This window comes from Pleurodeles waltl, chromosome 4_1, assembly GCF_031143425.1.
Source record: "Pleurodeles waltl isolate 20211129_DDA chromosome 4_1, aPleWal1.hap1.20221129, whole genome shotgun sequence".
Taxonomy (NCBI): domain Eukaryota; kingdom Metazoa; phylum Chordata; class Amphibia; order Caudata; family Salamandridae; genus Pleurodeles; species Pleurodeles waltl.
In genome coordinates this window covers 23,593,592-23,607,606 of record NC_090442.1, presented here as the reverse complement: position 1 = coordinate 23,607,606, position 14,015 = coordinate 23,593,592, and the positions used below count along the sequence as shown (strand labels likewise).

The 14,015-nt window shown below is 46.9% G+C and overlaps 2 pseudogenes; one reads left to right on the top strand and one right to left on the bottom strand.

The window, feature by feature from the left end:
- Positions 1-14,015, top strand: part of LOC138287281 (zinc finger protein 271-like) — a 523,545-nt pseudogene that overhangs the window by 308,050 nt on the left and 201,480 nt on the right.
- Positions 1-14,015, bottom strand: part of LOC138286930 (zinc finger protein 850-like) — a 227,688-nt pseudogene that overhangs the window by 145,524 nt on the left and 68,149 nt on the right.

Genomic DNA, 14,015 nt, shown 5'->3' with positions numbered 1-14,015 from the left:
CAGGAATGGTCTCAGCTTCTTCAGTGCCCATACCACAGCGAATGCTTCTCTTTCAATGGCACTCCACCTCTGTTCATGAGGAAGTGACCTCCGTCTAATGAAGGCTACTGGTTGGTCTAGGCCCTCCTCATTCAGCTGTGTTAAGACTGTCCCTATGCCATGCTCTGAGACATCTGTCTGCACTATGAACTCCTTGGATTAATCAGGGGCTCTGAGCACAGATGGTGTGCACATGGCTTCCTTGAGGGAATCACATGCTTTCTGACAAGCCTCTGTCCAGTTCACCAATCTGGGCTGCTTCTTAGAAGTCAGCTCAGTAAAGGAGGCAACAATGGTGCCATATCCCTTAACAAATCTGTAAGAGCCAGTGAGGCCTAGGAAGGCTCTCATTTCAGTTTGTGTTTTAGCTGGTTGCCATGCCATGATTGTTTCAATCTTGGCCTGGAGGGGCTGCAGCTTGCCACCACCTACCATGTGTTCCAAATACACCACGGAACTGCGTCCACTCTGGCACTTGCTGGCCTTGATTGTCAGTCCTGCCTGTTGCAGGGCCCAAAGCACCTCTTGGAGGAGATGCAGGAGTTCCTCCCAGCTGGCACAATAGTCTGTGATGTCATCTAAGTAGGCAGCATAGAAAGCCTGCATGCCAGCCACAACCAACCACTGGACGGTAGCAGGGGCATTCTTCAAACCGAAGGGCATCACCCGTAATTGGTAATGTACCTCAGGGGTTGACAACAATGACCTCTCTTTTGCTCCTTCAGTCAAGGCAATCTACCAGTACCCTGATGCTAAATCAAAAGTATGGAGGAATTTGGCTGCGCATAGCCTGTCAATGAGCTCATCAGCTTTGGGGATGGGGTGGGCGTCAGTCTTGGTGATGGAACTGGGCCCTCTGTAGTCCACGGTTCTGGTTTGGGGCCGTGTGGGCAGCCTTTGTACAAATACCACTCGGCTGGACCAGGGACTGTCAGAGGGTTCAAGGACCCCTAAAGCTAGCACCTTGGTGACCTCCTCTTTGATACTGGCTCTCACCCTGTCTGACAACCTGTGAATTTTGTTCTTTAAAGAGACTGTCTCCTGTGTCAGTGTCATGGCCACACAGATGTGTGAGTCCAGGGGTGAGTGAGAAGAGTGAGGCAAACTGCCCAAGAAACGGGTGACAGTCACCTCGCTGCTCCGGGGTCAGGGAGTCAGAGAGTCAGATAGGTTGACACCCTCCACTGACCCATCGTTCTCTTGTGCAGAGAGGAGTTCAGGGAGAGATTCACTCTCCTCCTCCACACCCTCATCGGTCACAAGGCGCATGCTCACTTTGGACTTCTTAAAGTGAGGCTTGAGTCAGTTCACATGGAGCACCCTTAGTGGGTTCCTGTGGGTCGAGAGGTCCACTAGTTGGCCTTCTCCTTATGATCCTTTATTTTGTATGAGCCAGTCCAACGGTTCTGGAGAGATCTGGGCTCTACCTGCTCCATGACCCATACTTTTTAGCCAGGCTGGAACTCTATCAAATTGGCCTTCTGGTCAAACCAGTGTTTCATTACCTCCTGTCTGGGTGCCAAAGACAGAAAGTGGGATCAGGGGAGGTCTCATATTTTTCCCTGACTTCCCACTGGCCTGTCAGGTGGGACAGGACGTACAGAAAGTATCTGAGGCTGTCTTCATTTGGGGCCAATAAAAGTGGACAGCAATTTTGCTGAAGGGCTTGTCTTGCCCTAAATGTCCTGCCAGGTGTATGTCCTGCCAGGGGTATGTCGTGAGCCAGACCCAGTAGGATGACCTGGTAACACTGGGGTGACACTGGGGGACCACCTTATGTTCTCTGCCAGCACCTGGAACCTTAGTCTCGCTGTAGAGGAGATCATTCCCTCAGTAGATTGGGTGATACCTGCTGTATGGGTTGAGGCCGGTCACCTCAAGCCCTCAAAATTGGGACACTCTTTCTGTGCTTTTCATATCTCCTCCCTGGTGGGCCCATCCTCAACTTGGCAGCCCGCAAGCTCAGGTAAGTCACCTAGGGAAGCAGTACCCTCCCTGGTTGGTGCAGAGGCCTCCTCCTCAGGGACCCTGTCAGCCTCCACCAAAGGAACTTCAGGGACTGGTTTCCCATGCCCCTTGCTCCTCTCCTTGGCAGTTGTCTGGGCTATTTTTCCAGGCTTCAGATGCCCATACAGACCAACATAGGCAATTCTATCATCTCAGTGAGACCTGAGCTCTACCTCCCTCCAGATAGTGTGCTCCAGGTCATTGCCTAACAGACAATCTACAGGCATGAGAGGGCTCACAGCGACTTTCGGAGTACCAGAGTCCCACCACTCAACAGGAACCAGAGCCACCGGTAGATGGCTATCACAATTGGCAGTGACTAAGACTTGGTGGAATGTTCGGTAGGCCCTGCTTTACTGACACCAGCTGACACTTGACAGTTGTCATGCTGGCTCCTGTGTCATGCAGAGCCTCTACCTGTTGCCATTTAATGGTGACCCATTGCCTATACTTGGAAGTATTGGCAGGCATGTGGGCTTTTGCCACCATATCTGCATCCTCCAGGGACACTAGGGTTACCTCTGTTTGTTCTCCAAAACTATCTGGGACTATCTGCTCCCCTAGCACTACACTGGTCAACCCAGGTGTCTGCCGACCAGTAGGGGGCTGTGCCCTCTTTGGACATTTGGAATTGCCCTAAGAGTGGCTATGCATGTAGCACTCTGCACATTGGGGTACAAATCTCCCTGTCTGATGATCAAAGAACCCTTTCTTTTTAGAATCAGTCTGGGGCTGGTTATCACAATTCCCTTTGAAATTATTTTGGGGGCCTTTACAGAACTTATTTTTAAGTTTTTCTCCCCCCACTTTCTCCTGGGTGTCCCCCAGATACCTTTTTGGACACTGGAGCTAGCTTAGAGGTCTGCCTCCTCAGCAAGATCAGTCAGCTTACTGTCAACTAGGTGCTGGTGCAACTCTGTAAAGCAAATACTGAGCATGTGCTCTCTCAGGATTAAATTGTACAACCCAACATAATCACTGACTTTGCTGCCCCACACCCAGCCCTTCAGTCTAAAACAAGCACAGGCAGACAAAGAGATGCAGGACAGTTTTCAGAGTGTTTATTGAAAAGACTTCAATCTATGATAAAATATATGAGCTGCGGTTATCAGGATGATTAGACATAGCACAATAAAAATGGTTACCATAAGAGAAAAGCAGATAAACAATCCCAGCGTAATGGAAAAAGCATATTCTACAAACCCCTACGACTACCTACCTACTCTTCTAGTGAGAGCAGTGGTAGCCCTTCTCTGCCTGTACTAGTCCGCGGAAGGAATCCACCCCCATACCTGAGAAGCAGGGGCCTGCCCGTCGCCTCCTCGGCTGGCTGCAGAGACAGGACTGAGGTCATAAAAAATGCAATGAAGTGGCACACAGCAAAGGATGGCTCCTCTGGCTGGAATGACCTCTCTAACCTTCTTTGGCCTGCACAATATTTTTATAACTTTTTAATAACAAAACATGTTGTTTTCTGAGAAACAGGCCTGATGTGATCATGTGCCTAAGTGTCAAGATTGGCTGCGTACTCTTGTGGAGGCAATACCATGGTCATCATGTACAGCCTTGGGCAGAGGTACACATCAAATATCATGCAAGGGAAATGATAGCAACACTTTCATAGAAAAGTAGTTGATTAGAAAAATAAAACATCCCAGCTAAAAGCCAGTTATGCTCAAATGAATTAAAATGAATAAATGAAATGAAGCATGTAGCTAGGCAAAAGACACAGATCGCAGGCCGAAGCTAAAATATGTGTGCCCAAGCAAAGCTCTGAAATGGACCCACGACAGCTGCGTGGTGGTGAAGATGATCCATGATAGAGAGAACCCAAAATACTGACAGGTAAGTCTAGATTTTCTATGCCTAGTTCCATATGTACGTGCTTATCCTCCACATATCTTCAAGGTACATAGATGTGGAGTTAGGAATAGTAAATCTATCCTTCCGATTATGATTCGTACATTTTGATATTTTGTCCCTCAATATCCTGCCCTCAATATTCTTGTATCACAATATTCTGAGGGTCTATATTTAGTAATACACCATATTGTATTGGTGAACGTCCTCTGATCAAGGCTGGGCTATGAGAACACTCTGTATCTGGTGGTTCAGCAAAACATAGGTGGCTTCCAAATGATTCACAATGCTGCAGTCAATATCATTTGTGGTCTGAGGCTTTCAACTGGATCATAGGCGTTCACTGTTTGCTCATGAGAAATATACAGGCCTAGATTTGGGAGGGCCTAGTGCCTCCTTGCACCACATTAGCGTTATGTTTTTAAATACATTTAAGTGGCCCAACAAGGCCAAAATCACTGCACCAGATTTAAAAGGTGCAAAATGCATGCATGAACCACCCAAACACCACAATCAGCTGTGAATACTGTCCAGTGTGTGCTTCCTAAATTGGTTTGAGTCAAACAGTCAATCAATCAAGAGTTATTTGTAGAATGCTGCTTATCTCCCGAGTGGGTATCCAGGTGCTTGCTGCCAATGATATTTGAAAAGCCAGGTCTTGAGTCCCTTTCTGAAGTTGGTTAGTGATGGTGGTGAGGGAGGGCCTTCTAGGCTTTGGTAGCAAGGTGAGAGAAGGAGAGCCCTCCCAAGCAGCATTGTTGAATGCGTGGGATTGAGGCAATGGTGTGGTGCGCGGAGTGAAGGTTCCTGCGAGGTTGATGGAAGTGTAGGCAGTGGAGGGCCTTGTAGGCGTGGGTTAAGAGTTTGAAGTTATATCTTTCCAGGATCACGAGCTAGTGGAGGTCCCTCAGGTGCTGGGTGATGTGAGTTCTCTTGGGTAGGTTGAGGATCAACCTAGTGGCTCGTTCTGGATCATGTGGAATCTTCGCATGAGTTTGGTGGTGGTGCCTGCCTAGAGTGAATTGCCGTAGTCTGGTCAGATAGTGATGAGGGCCTGGGTCACTGTCTTTCTGGTGCAGACGAGGAGCCTTTTCACGACTTTGCAGAGCATGTAGTGTGTGCGAGCAGGCTGAGGAGATGGTGTTGACCGGACTTCTCATGGACAGCTCACTGTTGAGGACGATGCTTAGGTTGCATGCGTGGTCATTAAGAGAGGGGGTGGGTCCGAGTTCCCATGGTCACCAAGAGCCGGTCCAGAGGGACTAGTGTCTGCCGAAGATCAGAACTTGTGTTGTCCGTGTTGAGATTCAAGCAGTTGACCCTCATCCAGGTAGATAAATTCTTAATGCAGTTGTGGAAGTTGGTTTTCGCTCTGGTGGGGCCTGTTGAAAGCGAGAGGACAAGCTAAACGTCATCAGAGTCTGTGGTGTGAGAGGGTGTTGTAGGCTGCGGAAAGTACCAGCAGGATCAGAAGGGCTGATTCTCCTCTGTCAAATCATCTGCGAATGTCATCTGTTGTGGTGACAAGGGCTGTCTTGGTGCTGTGGTTGGCTCTGGAGCCTGATTGGGATGGGTCCAGTATGCTGTTTCTGTCCAGGTGCTCTGTGAGTTGGAGGTTGATGACCTTTTCCAGGGTTTTGTGGGGGCAAGTCGGTGGGGGGCAGGGGTCGGTTGGTGCTTCGGAGTGGATGGGGTTCATGAGAGAAGTTGTGTTCGTGTGGTGGGTTGCTTCCAGGTGGTGAGGGAGTGGGTGGCGGTGGTGGTCATTGGAATGAGGAGGAGGTCAGAGGGTTGGGGATCGAAGTTTTTATCGACGGTGTGAATGTAGCTGTGGAATTGGTTGACTAGGGCGATAACGAGTTCTTGCGAGAAGGGGATTGATTTTTCAGTGGCCAACGGGCACATAAACTCTCTGATGATGGAGAAGAGTACCTTAGTTTGGTTAGCACTGTTTCGAGGTGGCGGGTTAGGGCCTCCTTTTTAATGGTTTTGATTAGGCGGTGGTAGTTGTTTATGGCAGTTGTGAAGGCATCTCAGTCGGTGAGGTCCTTGCTTGTGCGCCATCTTCTTTCCAGGTGTTTACCCCTGTGTTTGGCTGCCCTGAGTTCTGGGGTGTACCAGCTGCCATGTTTGATGGGTCCGTTGGGTTTGGGTGGTTTTGTTGCAGCAACTTTGTACACGGTATGTGTGATCCAGCTGTTGAAATTCTGTACTGCCTGATTAAGGCTGTTGGTGACATTTGGTTGAGTTGTGCTGTCGGTGTTGGTCCAGTGTTGCTGGGTAATCTTGGTCCAGCTGCAAAAGGGGGCACTGGTATGGTTGAGGTGGTGTGGGGGGACCAGAGAAGGTGAAGTGAACTATGAAGTCGTCAAACCAGGTGAAATCTGAGGTGTGGCTGTATCTTATTCTGTTGCTGGATGTGAAAATGGGTTCCAGCATGTGTCCGGCTTTGTGAATGGGGTCTGAAACCAGCTGCTTGAGGCTGATGTTGTCTAGTCTTTCTAGGAGATTGGCGGAGTTGGGGTCGGAGGAGTCGTCCAGGTGAAAGTTGAGGTCTACCAAGAAGATGTAGTGTTCGGATTCAATGATGAGTGGGGAGATGAATTCTGTGATGGCATCGCCGAGGCCAGCTTTGGGTCCAGGTGGCGTGTACGCGAGGGTGCCTTTGATGGTGGTATTTTCGCCCATGCAGATCTGGAAATTCATGTGTGGTGTTGCCATTTGTGGTGGTGCAGTTAATTGATTCTTTGTGTATGATTGCAATGTTGCCCCCCGTCTGTTGGTGTGGGTTAGGTGTTTCAGTTGATATCCGGTGGGTGTTCCCGTGGAGATGTCAGGGGCTGATGTTGGGGGTAAGCAAGAACTCTGTAATGACGGTTATGTAGGGGCGAGGTTGGAGAGGGTTTCCCCAAGTTCAGCACGCACGCCTACAGAGAGATATGGCGCTGAGAAGGAGGCATGTTAATTGTTCCAGGGGGGCCCCAGTCGGTGTGGGTGACCTGGCTGTGATGATGGTTTGTCCTGGGGTGGAGGAGTAGCAGCAGTGAGTGCAGGTGAAAGATACATCTAGGGTTCAGGGCATGGAGCTCTGTGGAGGAGTATCTGTGAAAGTGCGAAGGGACAGGGTTCCTGGCACTAGGTGTGGTCCAGGCACAGAGGGGTGCAGAAAGGCTTGTCTTTGGAGCACCTTTGGCATGCTAGTGGTAAGTCTGCTGAGTGTGCCCACTGCGCTATTGCGCAGCGGCCTCCATTAGTAGTCCTGTGAGGTGGGAGGGGCTCAGAGGGAGGCAGGACGGCAGTGGGCGTGAGCATAACAAACAGAACAAAAGTCAAACTACTAAACAGAAAATGACTGGAAAATCAAACCGCTAAACAAAGAAAAGAGGGAAAATCACATCAATAAACAATAATGTCAAGAGAAACAGAAATAGACTACAGAAGCTAAATTTACCAATTACTAAACTGTAATAACAAAAGCAGAATGCTTATTGGTGCCAAATACCAGAAGCCGTGGAGTGGGTGGACCGTGGGGACTGAACCGCCGGCCTTGGGGGCTGAGAGCTAGTCAGCAGCCTTGAGGTGCTGGGCAGCAGGAGCGGGGGGAGTGACATGAAGACAAGAGTCAACGAGTATGGGGTTGGGTGTGTTGAGTTTATGCGTTTTATCACTAAGGGCCATATGCACAAAACACTTTTTCCCATAGACACAGAATGGGTAAAGCCCCTTGATACATCTGGCCCTAAGTTCATAAGTTCGCTGAAAATACCCTTGTTAGCACAAGCACTGTTCATAAGGTTGCTTTTACAGGTAGAGTGATCAGTTGTACTTGGATGTTTTTCTTTGTAACTCTTTTTCACAAACAGAAACAAACGTTTCTTTTCTTTTACAGGAAGTTAGGGAGGCCGCTCGTTTGTGCATCTGGCCCTCAAGTTATGGAACTCCTTGCCGAGCAGACTGTGCCAAATGGATACAGAACCCACTTTTGGAAAATCTCTGAAAACCTGGCTGTTCATGAACTAGCCGTTCTCCTGATCTGGATGCAGAAACAATGTGGGTTATGTTGGTTTTTCTAAGCACTGGAAAGCCTTTGGGTAGCCATGTGCTCTACAAATCAAACAGAATAAACTAGTCCTCAGTGTGCTTGTCTCAAAAGTGTTTCTTGACAGATGCTATGTGTAGAGAAATGTGCAATCGCAGGGCATAGATACTTTTGTAATTCTATAAATATCTGTGTTTTTCTTCTTTCCTGCTTGTTGAGTCTTCTAACATTTACTTTTTACCATTTCATATATTAATGTCCTACATAATTGTAATTCTATCATTTCCTGTAATTCATTGTTCTCACAATAACTACTGCATTTTGCTTCTATCTACGTCCACAGCTGGGTCAGTAATATTGTTAATATTCTGATGTTCTTTACAAATCTGCTGCATCGTAAGATTATTCCTGAGTGTGTTAAATTAGGTATGTTTTTGCTTGTGGCACTGCAGTATTGCCAGTTGGCAAGAGCTCTTCACACATCCACTACACTTTATTGGCTTTTCCCCTCTGTGTGTTCGCTGAGGACTCCTTCACTTGAAGACTCACTAAAGCTACTTATACAATAATTGAAACAGTATGGTTTCTTCCCTGTGTGTGTTTGCTGATGTCTTTGGAGTTCCAATAACTTAAAAAAGTTATTTATACATTTACTGCATTTTAATGTTTTTCCTCAGTGTGTGTTCGCTGATGGGCTTGGAGGTATGATAACCGGCTAAAGCTCTTCACACATTCACTACATTTGAACGGCTTTTCCCCTGTGTGTGTTTGCTGATGATTCCTTAATGTTGAAGAGTCACTAAAACTACTTCCACATTCACTGCAATCATATGGCTTTTCTCCTGTGTGTGTTCGCTGATGTACTTGGAGATGTGATAACCGGCTAAAGCTCTTCACACATTCACTGCAGCTGAAAGGCTTTTCCCCTGTGTGTGTTCGCTGATGAATCCTTAATGTCGACCGGCGACTAAAACTACTTTCACATGTATTGCAGTGGTACGGTTTTTCCCCTGTGTGTGTTCGCTGATGACTCTGTAGGTGTGATAACTGGCTGAAGCTCTTCACACATTCACTGCAGCTGAAAGGCTTTTCCCCTGTGTGCGTTCGCTGATGAAAGCTTAATGATGACCGTTGACTAAAACTACTTTCACATGTATTGCAGTGGTATGGTTTTTCCCCTGTGTGTGTTCGCTGATGACTCTGTAGGTGTGATAACTGGCTAAAGCTATTCACACATTCACTGCACTTGAAAAGTTTTTCCCCTGTATGTGTTCGCTGATGAGTCCTTAATGTCGAAGAGTCACTAAAACTACTTTCACATTCACTGCAATGGTATGGTTTTTCTCCAGTGTGTGTTCGCTTATGCTGCTTTAGGTTTGATAATAAACTGAAGCTCTTCCAACATTCACTGCAATGGTAAGGTTTTTCCCCTGTGTGCGTTCGCTGATGATTCCGCAGTGCTGAAGATTTACTAAAGCTACTTCCACATTCACTGCAATGGTAAGGTTTTTCCCCTGTGTGCATTCGCTGATGTTGTTTTAGGCTTGGTAAAGAACTATAGCTCTTGACACATTCGCTACATTTTAACGTTTTTCCCCTGTGTGTTCGCTGATGATTCATTAGTGTTGACGGATGACTGAAACTCCTTTCACATTTATTGCAGTGGTATGGTTTTTCCCCAGTGTGTGTTCGCAGATGACATTGTAGAGATGATAGTTGACTAAAGCTCTTCGCACATTCAGTGCATGTGAATGGTTTTTCACCCGTGTGCGTTTGCCGATGGTGCTTTGGTAATGATGACAAACTAAAGCTCTTGCTGCGTGTGTCCGATACTTCTTTCTTGGTTTGTGTCTCCGGATTGGGTATATATTTGTTTTCATCCGATGTCTGGGCTTCCTGACCAGCCAACATGGTTGATTAAGTAATTGTTATTCTCACATTCCCTGTGTGAGTGTGGTATTTGGGACACTTGGTTTCTGATTTAATAATTAAGGTCAATTGTCGATTGTACCTTTAGATTGGATAATGGTTTTACACAACGGAAGGTAAAGTTACATCCTCTTTCTGGTTGGTGCAAACTGGAACTTCACTCTGTATTTTGGATTACAGAACCCCTCTTTCCTTTACACTTCAGTTGTCTGGCTCCACTCTGTTGTGCTTTCCTCTCGTTGCTGTGGTTTGGCCCGAAACAGTGTGCAATACACTTAAACCCCTGAAAGATGGTTTGTTATCATTTTAGGGAGCAGAGCACTTCTGTAACCACATCGTACCGATCCCAAGATCAAAGCTGGTGATGGACACTTGTTTAAAAAGGAGGTGGTTCGTCAGTGTTGTTAACCTAATTTCGTTTCTTAGTCTTGTGGCGTGGAGGCCCACAGCAGAGACTCATACAGTCACTGAATTGGCCTTGACTGCTTCTTCATGGATCCCTCACTCTATGTTCAGGTTTGCCTGTCCCTGACTGCACTGATGTTTTCTTGTATACTGAAGCTCCTAATTTCTGCCCATTTCTGCCCATGTTTTGCAGGTTTACAGTGCTGTCTTCATTATTCATAATTATTCTGTGCCTCCAAGGTTTGTTTCCTGTTGGATGTAAAGAGATTTAAAATCACTAAAAGGACCCATAATGGAATGTGAATACACAATATTTAACTGGTTGTCAAAACATCTCTTCTTTGACATCTTTGAAACTTACCAGGGATATTTCACCATACACAGATATTTAACTAAGTGTTGTATTGATCACGTCACATCTTATTTACTTCTGAAACGGAGGTGATTTATCAGTGTCCACAGAGTAACATAGTAAAGAACTGGTGCTTGCGTAGTACCCAGATACTAGTTACAGCTTTAGCAAAAACAGGTCATGGAAAGAGAGACGCACTTCATTAACCAAGAAGCTCTTCGCAGACTGGTGCATAAGGACTTGTTACTGTAATTCATCAACAGTTTTTTTAATTGATTTATGTTCTCTCTTTTAAGTCATGTACAAACTAATTAATAACTCAAAACATGCTTTATTGAGTAATACTTTCAAATGCAAGGTGCATGTGCACCAATTCAATGGAGACAAACACTTTGTAAAAGAACTGCATCCTACAAGGCAAAGTGCGCATTGACACACGTGTGTGCTAGAAACACAATGGACACACCCGTGAGCTAGTTATACAGAGACAGAGCAGCGCATTAGCAAACCCTTCACTAAACATCGCATGAGTCCTGTTCCCTAACAGCTGCTGTTCCTTCTCTTTCAGAAATTATATGACAAAGGTAACTTTTCAGGGAGTATATAACAGAGGTAACTCTTCAGGGAGTATATACCGAAGGTAACGCCATTAACACTCTTCTTCACAATGCGTTCCTCTTCACATTGGATCAGGATCAGCAACTCCTGTCTTACCTGGCTATTTGTTGAGTTATATTTGCCACTTTCCACAGAACTCCTGTGGTTGATTCAAGCATTTCTGGTTTCTTCAAACCTGGAAGATTGGAGCATTATTGTGATCTGAGGTCTATTTTCTATATAATATTCATTTATCTCTCTAAAGCTAGTGCAGCTTACATGGCCTAGTTCTGGCCCTCACAAGAGATTCTTTACTTCTTCCTAAAGTAGACAGTGTGGGGATCCTGTTGCATTTCAAGCTGTAGCTCCTTCCAGGGCTTTTTTGTAAGAGAGAATGAGGGGTTTAATTATAACGCTATTGCCTTAACATTATGCATGCAGATGGTGGAGTTTTTTTTAATCATTATAATTTAATGCTTAATTCAGATGTGCTTAAGTTGACATGCGTAGGCCGTAGACAGCCTCCACTGACATCATTTCACATTTACTGAAAGAAATGTGCACTTTTATTTTACATGAACAGACCTTTCCATGTGCATGTTGTAGGATGCTGGCCTGGCTTATAGTGGTTACCTGGTTGTACGTGCACCTTGTGCCAGGTCCAGTTATCCTTTATTAGTAGATTAGTAGTGTTCTAACAGCTCAGGCTGATAGAGGTAGCTATAGCAGAGCAGCTTAGGCTGAGCTAGGAGACATGCAAAGCTCCTACTGTACCACTTAAATCATATAGCACTATGTCATAAGAAACACAATACTCAGAGTTACTCAAAATACAGGTACTTTTTTTAGTGACAATATGCCAAAAGTATCTTAGAGGATATGCACTCCCTTAGTAGGTAAGTAAAATACACAAAATATACACACAAACCAAAATCAGGTAAGTAAACAGTTAGAAAAGTAGTTCAAACACTGTAGAATACAATAGGAAGCAATAGGCCTAGGGGCAACACAAACCATATACTAAGAAAGTGGAATGGGAACCACTTAGGGACCCCAGGCCTAGTGTAGTGTGTAGAGGGTCGCTGGGAGTGTAAGAAAACACTAAGGGTGTCCAAGATACCCCACCCCAAGACTCTGAAAAGTAGGAGTAAAGTTACCCTACTACCCCAGAAAGACAGTAAAGTCGAGATAGGGGATTCTGCAAAGGCAACAACTGCCTGCAAAGCACTGAAGAAAGATTCCTGGACCTGAGGACCTGTAAAGGAAGGGGACCAAGTCCAAGAGTCACAAAAGTGTCTGGGGGGGCAGCAGCCCACTAAACCCCGGATGAAGGTGCAAAAGGGCTGCCTCTGGGTGGGTGGAAGAAGCCGAAGATTCTTCAACAACGAAAGGTGCCAGAAACTTCTCCTTTGGTCAGAAGATGTCTCCTTTGGTCAGAAGATGTCCCTCAGTGTGCTGGAGGATGCAGAGTTGTTTCCACGCAAAAAGACTGCAAAAAAGCCTTGCTAGCTGCAAGAGTCGCGGTTGAAGATAATGGGTGCTGCTTGGGCACAGGAAGTACCAGGAGGTCGCCACTTGGATGAGGATACAGAGGGGGCTCTCAGCAACACAGAGAGCCCACGCAGAAGCAGGCAGCCCACGCAGAAGCATTTGAACAGGCGTTCAAGAAATCTGAGCATGGCGGTTGTCTCAGCACTACAAAGGAGGGTCCCACGAAGCCGAAGATCAACTCAGCGAGTTGGGCAATGCAGGATGGAGTGCTGGGGACCTGGGCTGTGCTGTGCACGAAGGAATCCTAGCAAGAGTGCACAGAAGCCCTAGCAGCTGCAGTTCACGCAGTACACAGGATTACTGTCTGGCGTGGGGAGGCAAGGACTTACCTCCACCAAATTTGGACAGAAGGACCACTGGACTGTCGGGGTCACTTGGATCCAGCTCCTGTGTTCCAGGAACCACGCTCGTCAAGATGAGAGAGGACCCAGAGGACCGGTGAAGCAGAAGTTTGGTGCCTGCGTTAGCAGGGGGAAGACTCCGTCAACCCACAGGAGATTTCTTCTTGGCTTACAGTGCAGGGTGAAGGCAGACAGCCCCCAGAGCATGCAGCATCAGGAAACAGTTGAGAAAGCCGGCAGGATGAGGCGCTACAATGTCGCTGGCAGTCTTCTTGCTACTTTGTTGCAGTTTTGCAGGGGTCCTGGAGCAGTCAGCGGTCAATCCTTGGCAGAAGTCAAAGATGGAGATGAAGAGGAACTCTGATGAATTCTTGCAGGTCGTTATCTGAAGAGAAGCCCACAGGAGAGACCCTAAATAGCCCTCAGAGGAGGATTGGATACCAAGAGAGGTAAACATCTATCAGGAGGGGTCTCTGACGTCACCTGCTGGCACTGGCCACTCAGAGGTCTCCACTGTGCCCTCACATCTCTGCATTCAAGATGGCAGAGGTCTGGGACACACTGGAGGAGTTCCGGGCACCACCACTGGGGAGGTGCTGGACAGAGGAGTGGTCACTTCCCTTTCCTTTGTCCAGTTTCACGCCAGACTAGAGGCTGGTGGATCCCTGAACCGGTGTAGACTGGCTTATGCAAGGAGGGCACCATCTGTGCCCTTCAAAGCATTTCCAGAGGCTACTCCTCCCCAGCCCTTCACACCTATTTCCAAAGGGAGAGGGTGTAACACCCTCCCTCAGAGGAAATTCTTTGTTCTGCCTTTTTGGGACTGGGCTGCCCAGACCCCAGGAGGGCAGAAGCCTGTCTGTGGGTTAGCAGCAGCGGTAGCTGCAGTGAAAAC